The following is a 14,806-nucleotide window of genomic DNA, read 5'->3' as shown; positions in this document are numbered from 1 at the left end:
TTTATAAGGTGGCATTAGGCCGCAAAAAGTGGCTTCACTCCACCTTGTAAATATGCTACAGGGCTAGCGCCAGCAGAGAGTCACGAAAAGTGGCGCTCGGGTGGCACTAGTGGCTCATAAATACGCCCCACTGTGTTGTTTATGTAGTATGTTCCATTTGTGAGACTTTGGAAACTTATTTTCTGCGATACGTAACTTCAGCACAAAGTGACAGAACTGGTTCCATTGTTAACAGATTGTTGCATGTCAGAAAATGTGACTGGACAATTTATACTGATGGCCAGTATGGTTTTGGAGTGGTCCATGACTTTGATCAACTGTGGTCAAAGAGGGGTTTTATGACATATCTGGGTTACCAGGTAAAGACAGAGCATACCTGTTGAAATTGTTTAAAGCAATAGAACAGCCAAATTAAATTGCAGTGATTAAGCTTGTTTCACATACATTTGGAAAGGTTTTTGTCACATTTGGCAACAACTATGCTGATGAAATGACAACGTATTGCACATTAGAAAACAAGATAGTTGTGCAAGAAAACGAGAATGATGATTCAAGAATAAGTACCAAACAAAATGCAGAAAATTTGAATTGTTTCTTTATGAGTTCAGTCCAAACTTCTTTAAGTGCATTAAGAGCTCTCCAAGGAAAAGGAAGGCTTAGAGGATGAGAAAAGGAAATGGGAAAATTGTGTTGCAAGAGAAAATTACCAGGATTGCATGTCAGAGCTGAAAGTAAATACATCGTTCAAGTCTCAATGGGTAAATACTTGCATAGTCAGACACATGCATGCAGGGACAGCATGATTCGTACATTTAGGAAATAGAGGGAAACTACAAAATTTAGAAATGTAGCTGAATACATACGTCAGGTGTTTGGTGTGAAATAATCAAGAAAAATTACTTTTAAATGATTTATCATATTGGCAACTCTAAAAGCCCATTTACAAGTCTCCAATCAGAGATTGTTGTGATGCTAGTTGGAAATGGTTTGAACTGCATCTTAGTCATTGTCTGCTCATTCCCAACAGGGTCAAAGCACATCCCACTGGAAAGTTAGATAGCCTTTTAATCCCCAAATTGTTGTTAAGGGATTTAACACCTCGTTTTCATCTCCCAACTTCTATTGAGACTGATGGTGGCTCCCATTTCGAGAATGAGATTTTGAAAATAATCTCTTTGGTGTTCCTGGTCATCCAGAGATTTTACTGTAGTTATTGTGCTAAATCTTTAGCTGAAGTAGATGGAACTCTAAACAATAAACTGGCTAAAGTCTGTGCATCAATCAATCAACAGATTTGTAGAACACTACTTGTCACCCAGGAGGGTAGCCATCAACTGCTTTGAAATGGCCCAACACATTTCATCCCTCTTTGATGAGCATAATAAGTACTCCTGACAAAAAGACTGGTGCATCACCTGCATCACTTTCAATAGCTGATCGTGTTAGAATACTGCAAAGATCTGGCTGATATGGTGCAATCAGGTTATTGTGACAACAAAGGGCTTTTCACATCATGGTTTGAGTCCAGGAGACTGGGTAGTGGTCTGGAACCATATCATCTACAAATGTTTGGATGGGTGACCTGGACCCTGCCAGGTGATATATATGACCAACATTGCAGTGAAGTGTGTTTAAGTTATGCAGTGGATCAATGCTGCTCAGACAAAGAAGAGGAAAGTAGCAGAAGATGAAGAGGTGGAAGAAACAGACACTAATAAGGCCCTCATTCTGACCTTGGCGGTCGGCGGAGAGGCGGCGATCGGACCGCGAACAGACCGGCGGTATTAAAAATGGCATTCTGACCGCGGCGGTCACCGCCGCGACCGACCGCCACTTCCCCACTCCGACAGCCACGGCGGTCATGACCGAGGGGCTGGAGTCTGCGCACTCCGGTCCGGCGGTCGACCCAAGACCGCCAACGGTATCATGACCCTGCTTACCGCCGCGGTTTCTGGCGTTCGGGAACCGCCATGCGAACCATGGCGGTAGGCACTATCGGGGCCAGGGAATTCCTTCCCTGGCACTGATAGGGGTCTCCCCCACCCCCCACTGCCCCCCCGAGTCCTCCCCCCACACCCTCCACCCCCCTGCCACCCCCCAGAGGTGGTACGAACCCCCTCCCCACCCCACCCCGACATGCACATACACGCACCCCGACATGCACACACCCCCAACATGCACATATACACACCCCCTACACACACACATACACAACGGGGACACATACCCGCACACATACATGCCGACATGCGCACCCGCCGAACTACACACATTGCCCATAGGCACAGCAGCACTCCCCGCCCGCATGCACGCACTCACACACCCCCTCTACACACTCACACGCACACCCCCATGCACGCACACATCACACAACACCCCCCCACCCCCTCCCCTCACGGACGATCAACTTACCTTGTGCGTTGGTCCTCCGGGAGGTGACAGGAGCCATGGGGGGGTGACCGCCAACAGAAGACCGCCAACAGAAGACCGCCACACAGAAATGTGGGTCGTAATTCTGTGGGCGGTGTTCTGCTGGCGTGGCGGTGGAGGTTGACCAGTCTCCACTTTCCCGCCGACCGCCAGTGTGGCTGCTGGCGGTTTTCCGGCGGAACGCTCCCAGCGGTCAGAATGCGCACAGCGGCATACCGCCGCGGTCGGCGGTCTTCACCGCGGCGGTAACTCGGCGGTCTCGCGAAAAGACCGCCAAGGTCAGAATGAGGGCCTAAATATGCAGCTGATCTGCAAAATCAAGAACAATTTGGAGTGCAAGATAAACTGAAGTTTGTAGCGTGGATCGGGGGTAAACATTTTGAAACTGGTGAAGAAAACAATAAAGATAAAGATCAGTCTTCTTGCTTTAATTGATATGCCATTAGTAGAGAGAATCAAATTTCTTTCTTTAAAGTGGACTATTCTGCCCATATCTATATTAGGGAGTGTTGCTCTGATACAGATGCCTGTTTTACCTCTCTTTAATTTTTTATTCACCCTTTGCCCTGTGTTTTGACAATTACATTTTTCAGAGAAATAGAAAGAATGTTTTCTACGTTTTATTGGGCCAATAAAGCATCTAGAATAGCACATGCTTTCTTTACACGTCAGTAAAAGAGGGGGTGCCTAGCATTTACCAATTTGAGAGAATATTATTTTGCGAGTTTTGCATGATTTTTTAACTCGCCAGGTGCAGAGAGACTAATAGATATTTTTTTGGGGGAGGGTGTTAATACGGCATGATTATAAGATAAACAATTTCCTTCTTTTAACCAAATCACCAAAAAAGTCTGATATAAGCTTTTGCTGTGGCTCTTAAAACGAAAAGAGCAGGTAAATAGTATGTGATTCCAATTATTAATGGTGCAGCCAAACTAGTGAATATTGTTATAGGATCTTAACCCCTTCTATATAAAACAACTGCCTTTACAGGAGAGATAAATGTATACTATGTTATTGGTGACTTTTTAAATCACAATACTTGGAAAGTATGGACAGATATATAACAAAGTGTTAGATATGTGAAACCATCAATCCAATGGCCTGTTCTCTGAAGTGCACATTTTTTAAGAGAGCTGGATCTTATGATAATCTGGAAAAGTTTGGGGCTACTAGAGGATTTAATAGAGACGAGTGCACGTAGATCTGTAAATCATTGGAAAGCTATACTTTTAAATTATGAAGAAGTTGAGGTTTTTAGTAAAGCACAACAGAGATGGCAGTCGTGGTAGGAAATGTGTATTGCAAAAGAGACCTGGAATAAGATAAACCTATACAATTTCTCCCTACTCAATGGAGGGGCAATCTAGGCTGTGTGCACGTCTATACCAAATTAATTCTCAGATACCGATAAAATGCTGTAGGTGCTTAGCACAATAGGTTGAAAATTGGACTCATACTATTTGGAATTGCCTCAAGATAGGGGAGTTTTAGACCTTTCTATAGGAATGCTTCAGACACACAGTAGATATTGAATTTCCAAATGATCCACAGTGAATTCTACTGGGTTATCCAATGGGCAGCAATTTTAAAACCGAACATAAGAAAAAAACCTATTTTTTGATTACCCTTATTGCGAGGCCCATAATCCTCCAAAACTGGATAACAGAGCTAGGACCTACCATTGAACACTGGAGGTTCAAAATGTTAAGAATAAGGAATTTAAAGCAATGTTATGCACAAAGGTCAGGCTCACACAGTAAATTTCTGAAGCTGTGGGAGGTATCAAATAGATAGAATACTAACACAAGTCGTTGTAGGGGTCAGAGTCCATAAAGTGCTAATGTGTGTTTCTTCACTCTATAAAGAAAGACTGTAATGTATAGAAGGTTAAATGAGACTGTATCTGAATTGGGGTCTAGGTTATGAGTTAGAAGAAGAAATGTGATTTATGTTAGGCAGTACTATTATACTTGTAATTTGAGTCACTGCATGACTTCTGGACCCCTCTGGATTAGGTAATAAATTGCCATAGTATTAGAGGGAAGCAGTAAACTTGTTTGTGGGGGTGCTTTATTATATGCTTTGTAATGTTTTTGAAGCACACACTGTTGTGAATCAGCTGCCATATCATAAGATGAACTGAATATGTTTAATGCGATATTTCAAATTATTCTGTGAAACTTTGGAAATGAAAAAAAGTGCTGCTGATTCATATGCTGCTATGTTATCAGATGAATTGAATGGTTTTTTGCGAACTCTTTCTATAGAAAAATAAAATAAAAAAAGAGAAAGTTGACGTTATGAATTTTCAGGTCAGTGAAAGCTCTGATGTAGAACCTGAAAATATGCAGTCCAGTTTCAAAACAGGCTTCAGAGTGAAGGGTTGCTACAGCGTAAGAATCAAAAGCATGTGTGGCAGCAAGAAGAAGTAGCCTCTGATCCAATCAATGAAAAGGTACAGCTGAAAATCAGATTCACTTGAACCTCTAGAGGGAGAAAGATGATTGTAGCAACCCATGTAGACAAGGCTGAACAAAGTCCACTGATTAATAAAGAAAGCTTATCAAAGACTGTTGGTGAGCAAAGAAAACCTGCAGAAGATATTACCAGGAAAATAACTTGCAAAAGGAAGCACTGTGAACCAGAAAAGATACAAAGGCCTGAGAGACAATTAGGCTCTGGAACTAGTGGGAGTACTGTTACCAAAAGCCCAACCAGAAGGACAATTCCAAACAAACGGCATGCTTCACCTGAATGGGAACATGTAACTAAAGTATCAAAAGAAGACGAAACAGAACTAGAAAATCTAGTGAATCCTAAAGAGACTTATAAGACAAAGTTGAAGTGAAAGATAATGATCTGATGATGATCACAAAGAAAACCATATTTGTATATATTGTATACATAGAAAGAATTTAGATAATGAACTTTGAAATAATATCTATACTAGAAGGATAAAAGAATATCTGGACATTAATGACATTGTAAAATATTTTGGGTGCAGTTTTCTTCCTACTTCTGCTGGCGAAGGGTCAACATATATGCAATTCTATTGTCTTACTCTTTCGTCCTATAGGAGTAGGTAGCACAAATGGTAAATATAGAGTGGTTGTACAAATCAAGCATGAAACTAAAATTACTAAAGGGGACTTTTGTGTGGTTTGAGTAGAGAAGAAAATTATTTTATAATGGAATAAAGTGAGAGAGGATTAAGATTGTGAAAGATTGGAGAAAAGAAAAAGAGTATATACACACACAATTTATGTATGTATTCCAGTTATCATGACCTGGCTGAGTTTCAAACTCTGTACCTATACACTGACGTGCTGGCTGGTAACTGGCAAAGTAATGTTAGAAATGGGGTTTCTGGTTGGCTAGGGTATGCAGCTAAGCCAAGCAGAACCCACCCACTCTAGTCAGGGCAAGGGAGTTACATGTCCAAGGTAACCCTTGGTCACCCCCTTGGTAGTGTAAAGTGTATGCACAACACACACAACACACATGACGCACTAACCCCACTACAAAGGAAACACAACACCAAGTTATATAAAAATGAACTGTATTGTACAGATCATTAGACCAAACACAACATGTCAATAATACCTTGCTACCCAAGCAGTTGTAAAAATGTTACACAGTACTATTACTCCGCAGAAATCAGCAGTCGTCACATTTAACATAGAGATTACTCCTTATTCTGCAACATAAGCAGTAGTCAGGATAAACATTACTATAGAAATGCACTTGTCATGAAGTATCATGAATGCCCAAACCGGGAACATTAGAAAACATATGGCAAGTCATGGAAACATATTAACAAATCATGCCCATAAAAGGAACATCAGCAAATATATGGCACATCATAAAGAACTCAGGTTTAGCATACAAGCTCCAGCATGCCCATAGAAGGAACATCCAAAAAGCACATGTTCATTAAAAGTATCTGTTTTTAATGATGGGAGCACCTCCAGTGCCATGAGATCAATGTAGGGGGGCCCCCGGTGCTCCTCTTTGCAAAACGGGGGGCGTTTGGTGATTTGGGGGTGGTAGCCACCCCCTCCACTTCTTATACGGGGACCCCACCTGGGGCCTGCGATCTCTGGGGTTCTCCCACGGGGAGCAAAGCCAGAACCCCGACAAGGGGCAAAGCAAGGGACCTTGCGGTGCGTGGGCCTCCGGTGAGGCTTCCACTCTGCCTGTGACCTCCCAAGACAAAATAAGGGCTCTAGTGGGGTAGGGAGCCTCTGATGAGGCTTCCTTCCCTGCCCGTCCTCAGGAGTACACCTCATATACATATCTGGTGCGTGAGTCAATCAGCCTGGGCTGCAGCAGTGAACAGGCACCAGTGAACTGTGCCCCGGGGTGCTCCTTGGAGCGTGCTTCTCCCTGGGGGCATGCTAGGAGCGCGCTCACTCCTAACCTCCCTTTGTGATGCCCTGTTTCCGACACGCTTGGAATTAAAAACTCCTGGGTTGCTGCTGTGATTCTCACGGCGGCAAAGCGCTTTTCAGAGCGCATAACAAATAAAGCCAAAAGCGCTCCCAAGGCACTTTAAGATAATTAAACAGAGCACTCTCCAGGCGCTATGTAGTTAAGAAGCGATTCTACTGCACTTTGACAGATAATGGCAGGGGACAGGGGCCACAGCACCCAGCTCCTGGGGGACAAAACAAGATGGAGCACAGGGCGGCAGGGCCCAGCAGCAGGCCAGCACAAGATGGATGCAGGGAGTTGGCAGTTCCTCCTGGTGACCCAGCAGGTCACTGGTCAGCACAGCAGCAGCAGTCCAAGGCAGTTTCCTGGTGAGTCCCTCCAGCAGCATTCTGTGTGCAGTTACAAGTATGTTTCAGTGTTCCAACGTGTCCCAATTTGGAGAAAAATCCCCTGTACTTATACTCGGTTTTGCAAAGGTTTAACAAAGAAGGGGGAGAGGAGGTTCTAGCCAGTTAAAACTGGTTCTGGGAGTGCCCCCTCTCTTCTCCAACACAGGCTACAAACACCAGTTTTGGGTAAATGAGCCCTTTGTGTGAGGCCAGGGCACAAACTTTACAGATGCATGTGTGCCCCGCCTGCCCCTTCTCAAAGCCCAGGAAGACCATTCAATATGCAGATGTACCTCTGTGACACCTCCACACTCCCTGTATACAGGCTGCCTGAAAAGTATGCACAAAGCCCAACTGTCACTCTGCCCAGGCATGGATTGGAGTTAAGCTGCAAAACACCAGAGTCATGAGCACAGAGAAATGCTCACTTTCTAGAAGTGGCATTTCTGTAATGATAATAAAAACTCCACCTACACCAGTAAGCAGCATTTCGCACTACCATTACAACCATAACAAACATGCCCACGCTACCCCTCATAAATCAGACAATACCCCCTAGACATAAGGCAGGGCATTTCCAATGCAATCCTATGAGAAGGCAGCACTCACAGCAGTGAGAAACCAAATAGGCTGTTTGTCACTAGCATGACAGGCCACCCAACCAGGCACATGTCCTGCCTTCTACATACATAGCACCCTGCCCAGAGGGCTGGCTGGGCCTACCCTATGGGTGACTTACATGTAGTAAAAATGGAGGTTCTGGGCCTGGCAAGTAAATTTAGATGCCAGGTCCCCGCAGGCCCTGTGCTAGCAGGCCTGAGACATGTTTGGGAGGCTACCTCAGTGGGTGGCGCAAGCAGTGCTGCAGGCCCACTAGTAGCATTTAGTTTACTGGCCCTGGGTATAGGGATACCACTCTACAAGGGACTTAGAGGTAAATTAAATATGCCAATTAGGTATACGCCAATCATAACAACTTTAGAAAGGAGAGCACCTGCACTTTAGCACTGATCAGCAGTGATAAAGTCCGCAGAGTCCTAGAACCAACACCAAGAGGTTAGAAAAGATAGGAGGAAGGAGGCAAAAAGTCAGGGGATGAACTTGCAAAAAGGGCCAAATCCAACAGTGACCACAATTTTCTACTTAACAGGGAAGTGCCACTGCAGAGGTCCCACACATCCATAACCCAACATCTACTGGATGTGTTTCTGTTCATGGAAAATTTCCTGGGAACAGGAACTAGATATATAAATGCTGAACTGCAACATAATTTTGGCAATCATACATGATATACTCAAAGAATATTTAAACAGCATTGAGTACACGTTACCCATGGCAATACTACAGAGCTGAGCCTCTGTGCCTATAGCCCATTTCAGAGCATTGAAAGCTCATAAGAGCAACAGCATATCTCATTACTCATTCATTGGTATGGTTAGATGTGTAAACTGACACATGGGCTTTCCCAGTTGCACTGGTACGCTGTATAAAATCAGCGCAAGCAGCATGCATGTGGCACTAGCCATCAGTGCTGCCAAAGAACAAGTGCAGGTGCTCCACAGCATCAAATGGTCATATTGTTTGTGGTGCAAGCCTGAAATTCATCCACTGTTCTACAATGACATATGCTCCTACCTATGCCTCCCTGATTCTGGGAAATTGCAGCATAAGATGACAGATTAAAGAAATGTCATTTAAGTACTCAGTGGGAAATGGCTGACAGCTACACCTGATTCAATTCCATCCATGACACATTATTTAATGGGTAATTCTTGGTAATCTTCATCACCATCAACTTGAGTATGACTCAGCTGTGTATGCTGGGCAGGCACAGGGACTGCTCCTCAGAACTTGAATAATGCTCGAGCTTTCCACTGCAGAGAAGTTGAGCGATAGACAAAGAGTGTAAGCACTGGTTGGCGTGAGGCTTTGTGGCTTTGACCCCGTTACTATGCGAAACATGCAAGTGAAATCATGACAAACTACATTTCATTGAGTGACACAGGACTCTCTCAACTTTTGTTTATATCACTGCAATTATGTATGGCTTTAAGGTACTGTCAGTTGTCGGAAAGTGAATATATATTTCCTCGAGTGAAAGCAAAATACTAATGAGCATTCTTGATGTTACAGATGATGAACTGTGTACATTGAGAATAATTAGCAGGCTTTATTTCTAGCTCGCTGAAGCTAGTTATAGATATAAGAACATTGACTTTAGGTCAGGTTATTCCATACATTGTTTATAAAAGTTATTTATATTTTTGAGTTCCGGGAGTCATTGTGTTATCAGCAGCTACAGAGAAAGTGTTCTACACAGATTGCCACAAGGTATATCAAACGTCCCAGTGAAAATAGTGAACTATAAAATCATTGACCAAGTGCTAAAATAAATAATTGTTATTGTAAACATCAACGCCTCTGCTGTAAAGGTTGGGTCTGGTAGTAAGAACATGTGATTTGATGATATCTAGTTTTCTGTGTCTCTCTTTCTCCTGGCCCATTCCTCTTTCCTCAATTAAACAACTGGCATAGGAAGTCTTTGTATGGTTGTTAGCGGGTTTAAGGGAATGTGGCTACTAGCATTCCTGCTGTTTTATCAATATTGCCTGGGTTGTACAAACTTGCCCTGCCAATATGATCAATCCTACCTGAGCGATGGATCAAGCAGTTGCTTGATCTCAAACCCTAGATGTCATTACCAAGTTACAACAAGAAGTCAGTGTAACGAAATCAGAGAGTAGAATTTTACAATATGAGTTACTTGAAGTCAAAAGAGAATTACGCATCCTGGTGCAGCCAGACACCACTGCCTACAGAATCTCTTCTTAAACATTATCATTGCTAGTGAGATACTAAAAGTCATATACATTCATGCCCACAAGTTCAACCTGCAATATACCTGACCTCAAAGAGGTTTTCTGGTGACCTTAAAACAATTGCATCATTTCCTTTTCAGCGTCCTTTGAATTTTGTTTGTAAACTCAAGACCAATCTAAAGTGGGCTTTTTTCTATCTTTTTGAGTGGGAATGATTCCAACTGTGTTATTCCATTAGTTGAGTGCAATGATCCACTACTGTAAACTTTTTCAGGTTTATGAAATCAAATGGAAAAGTTATTTGCTAGGAAGTCATGTGCTATTTAGCCAGTGAATTACTGATTTTATAACATGACCTTCAAAATGTAATATGTTACTTGCCACCAACTTTATTCATCTCGAAGTTGAGACTGGTTATGTCGAATAAAAAGTGACTAGCCTTTCCTATTGGGGGTTACAAAATCAGGTAAAAGAAGTGTTAGCACGAGTTGTGACTTCCCGTACAAACTGCACTGAGCAAATAGATTTAGTGGTGCAGTTAGATCCTCGTTTAACTGAATGACACTTAAAGAAAAATAGGATCATGACCAAGATTTTTGTAGCTTGACAATCCGTAGAAGAACAGAAATGCGTAGATAGTTCTGCACACATGTAATATTTCATGGTGAAGGGTCCTTTGCAAAGGAATAAACGGACAGAAGACCTGGGCAAATATTGTGTCTTTATTGTGGTAACTCTGGACATTTTGTGAAATATTGTTGTAATGCACTTAGGATTCTTAGAATTTCTAAGTGCAACTTCAGGAATTGGTCCAGTTTGCTTAGTTACCTTATCATCTACTTATGAAAGTTTTCACAAGATATGTTTTAAGAAAAACTTAGTGTAGGTCCTGCATATCAACAATATGATTGCAAGATTGTTTTGGAACCAAGGGCCAGATGTTCAAAACTTTTTGCACGTCGCAAACAGTGAATTTTGCTGTTTGCGACGTGCAAAAAGCACATTGCGATGCCCAATCCCCATTTTGTGAGTCGGTAACCTGGTTACCGATTCGCAAAACGGGACTGCGAGTCGCAATTAGGAAGGGGTGTTCTGCTTCCTAATTGCAAGTCGCAGCGCAATGCTGTATTGTTTTGTGACCGCGAACGCGGTCGCAAAACAATTGCAGTTAGCACCCATTTCAAATGGGTGCTAGCCATTTGCAAAAGGGAAGGGGTCCCCATGGGGCCCCTTCCCCTTTGTGAATGGCATTGAAAACATTTTTTCAGAGCAGGCAGTGGTCCTGGGGACCACTGCCTGCTCTGAAAAAATGAAACCAAAATGTTTCATTTTTTAGTTTTGTAATGCATCTCGTTTTCCTTTAAGGAAAACGGGCTGCATTAGAAAAAAAAAATGCCTTATTTAAAAACAGTCACAGACATGGTGGTCTGCTGTCTCCAGCAGGCCACCATCCCTGTGAGTGCTGCGAGTCTCAATGGGGTCGCAAATTGCTACCCACCTCATTAATATTAATGAGGTGGGCCTTTGCGACCCCCTTCCGAGTCGCAGATAGTGTCAGGGACACCATCCTACATTCTGAATTGCGACTCGCAAATTGCGAGTCTCTCGGACTCACAATTTGCGAGTCGTAATTCAGAAACTACTTATATCTGGCCCCAAGTTAATCTGTACCATGAAGGCATGTATATGCATTCAAATCCTTACATAGAAACTTAGCTAAAGAGTTTATCAGAAAATCTCAGTGACCAGGTTCTCTCCTTTATATTTTGTACCCAAAAAGGCAGGTGAGATAACAACAGCTATTGATTAGAGCACACTTAATAGGATTGCTTGCAAAAATAGATATCTGTTAATATCAATATATGTACCTTTGGAACAGATCTAACAAGCAACCATTTATTTCGAAGTTGATCTCAGGGGAGCATATCATATGGTTAGAATTAGAGAAAACGATAAATTGCAAAACTGTGTTTTGCACTATATTCAGCCTCTTTGAATGTCAAGTCATGCCTTTCAGACTCTTTAATACTTCTGATGCTTTCAGTTTTTTCATTGATGTGGTGCCAAGAAGATTTTTAAATGTATTTTGTATAATATATTTAGATGATCTCTTGATTTACTCTGAGTCTATGTAATCACCTGTAACATGTTAAGGCAGTATTATGGAAATTAAGAGGCCATCATAGTTTTGCCAAATTTAATAAATGTGTATTTCATACCTTATTCAGAGACTTTTTGGGATACATCATTAACCCTCTGCTAGTTTGCATGGATGACAAAAAAGTTTTAATAATCCTTGACAGTCCCATGCCTACATCTCTAAACGCTGTATATGCTTCTTGGGCTTTGTTAGCTTTTATAGGAAATTCATTTAGCAATTTTCTGAGAGAGTTAAATCCCCTTGCTAAAGCCATTTGTGAGGGAGTTACTTTCACAGGGCATGAAGAATCAGATGGAGGCTTTCGTTTCATGAAGAACTGTTTTTCTTGCATCCTTATTTTGCAGGATATGAATGTTGAACTTCCATTTATTGTGGAAACATATAATAAATATAATACAATGGGATGAACATTGTCTCAGTGAAATGTAATCATTGAACAGATTCATCCACTGGCTTGCTTTCCCAGAAATGTTCACTAATAAATTTGAATTACTCTACTAAACAAAATGAACTTTTAGCAATCAAGTCGTCTAGGAAACATTATTTAATAGGAGCCTAACATACAATAGATATATACACTGAACTGAAATTTACGGTTTATGAAATCCACTAGTGCTCTGACACCCAGGCAGTTACGGCAGACATTGTTATTTTCTGATTAATACTTTGTGATTAATTATAGACCATGTCCCCGCAACAGAACCCTATCTAGGAACGCTCAGCATGAAACAAAAATCACACTGTTAGTGAAACTCTGTCAATTTCGCCACTTTGAACTCCATAAAATCGTTCTATATCCTTGCACAATATAGTTAGCCTGTCTGACAAAAGTAAGCATGGAAGTACTGTTGGTTGAGAAAGAAGCATGGCTGAAAAAACAAAGTCAGAAATGAGGAAGATGGATTGTTATCGGAAAAGCAAGTTTTGTACTTACCTTCAGAGCAACTAAGACAATCAGCTATGATTTGATTCATGACCCTAAGATGGCTGGGAATCCAGGAGCATATAAAACAATAGCAGCAGTGACCTATATTTTTGTGGTCCACATTATCTTCAGATATTATACAATATGTGAAGACCTATGCTGTATGTGCCTAGTTTAAGTGTGTATATATGAAACCCAGTGGTATTATAATACCAATGCCTGTTTTTTTTCAAACCATCTCACTCTGAATCTATGGAATGTATTGTTCAGGTACTCAAGGGTCAAACTATATTGTCATTCATCTGATTGTTGACTAACTAAAATAGGACATTCTGTTGTGTTGCCTGGGTTGCGCTCATCCAAAGGATTTACACAAACGATTGCAAGGAATCTCATTATTAACTCATTAGATGACATGGTGGCCTCAGGTTTTGGTAACAGATAAAAGTTCTGAACTTATCTCAGACTTTTGGTCTGCTTCACATTAATAATTGGATAATGAAGTTTGTCTTTCCACAAGCTAGCATTCTGAAACAGATGGGCACACACCACAATGGATGAGTGTCTTGAACATTTTAGGTACCACACATAGCTGCAAGATTACAACTGGAGTAAAATGTTATTTAAATTAATATATAATAATGCTGAGAATTCTGCTATAATTTTGACACATTTATATCTGTTTTTTTAAAAGCAGCTCCTTAGAGCAGTGCCATTCATCTCCATCAGTACCTGCAGTACAATAATATTTAAATTAACTTCAGAGATTTGAAAGGTCTACAAAAGAGCTTTTAGGGAAAGCTACAGCTACCTATATTTTCTGCAATGATAAAAAGAGAATCCCAGCACAATGTAGGTGAAACAGTCAAATTATTCACAAACAATTTTCTTTTGAAAAAAGTTTCTAGGTTACAACCCACCATCTGTTCTATTTCCTGTTACATAAATTGTAGATCCTGTAATGGTTTGACTAAAATTGCCAACAACTTTGAAGATCCATCCCATGTATTTTTAATGAAACCCTGCTTTGAGTATTTAGTGGATTTAAACAAGTACAGCCCTGAGGAGTGATCATGGGAGCCAGCCTCTAATCTGCATGTTCCACATTGATTAGAAACTTTTGATAAATTTAATTCACGTAAACCTGCAGCCACGCTGATGGGACCTCTGCCGTTCAGTGGGGGGAGAATTGTCATGATCTATTGCCCTCACTCACCTGTTTTTGCAGAGAAGGCACAGATATGGGCTCCTTCAAAATTCAATGGCACTTGAGTCTCTCACTGCAGAGATGGTCAGTGGTACACCCAGAGAGTAGGCTCTGCTTGGTGTGAAGCTTTGCAGCTGTGATACCTGCAGTATGGGAAACGTGCATGGAATCAAGATAAACTGCACTTCTTAGAGTACCACAGGACTCTTGATATTTGTAATGTCAGCGGCCATCTTTGATTCATTGAGTATGATTTGTTGTTGTTTAGAGGCTTCCTTATTGGACAATTGTGCCACTTAGCTGTTGATGCCAAAATTGTGTTGACCGGAGATTTAAATTTATTATGCTTTTATTAAAAGGTGGCAAGAACCTTCTCCTTATAGAAATATTTTGGATGAACTTTAAAGGCCAAGGATTTAGTACCTTCAATTTGCACTG

The sequence above is a fragment of the Pleurodeles waltl genome, chromosome 1_1 (genome assembly GCF_031143425.1).
Source record: "Pleurodeles waltl isolate 20211129_DDA chromosome 1_1, aPleWal1.hap1.20221129, whole genome shotgun sequence".
In the NCBI taxonomy this organism is placed as follows: domain Eukaryota; kingdom Metazoa; phylum Chordata; class Amphibia; order Caudata; family Salamandridae; genus Pleurodeles; species Pleurodeles waltl.
This window is presented reverse-complemented; position numbering follows the sequence as displayed.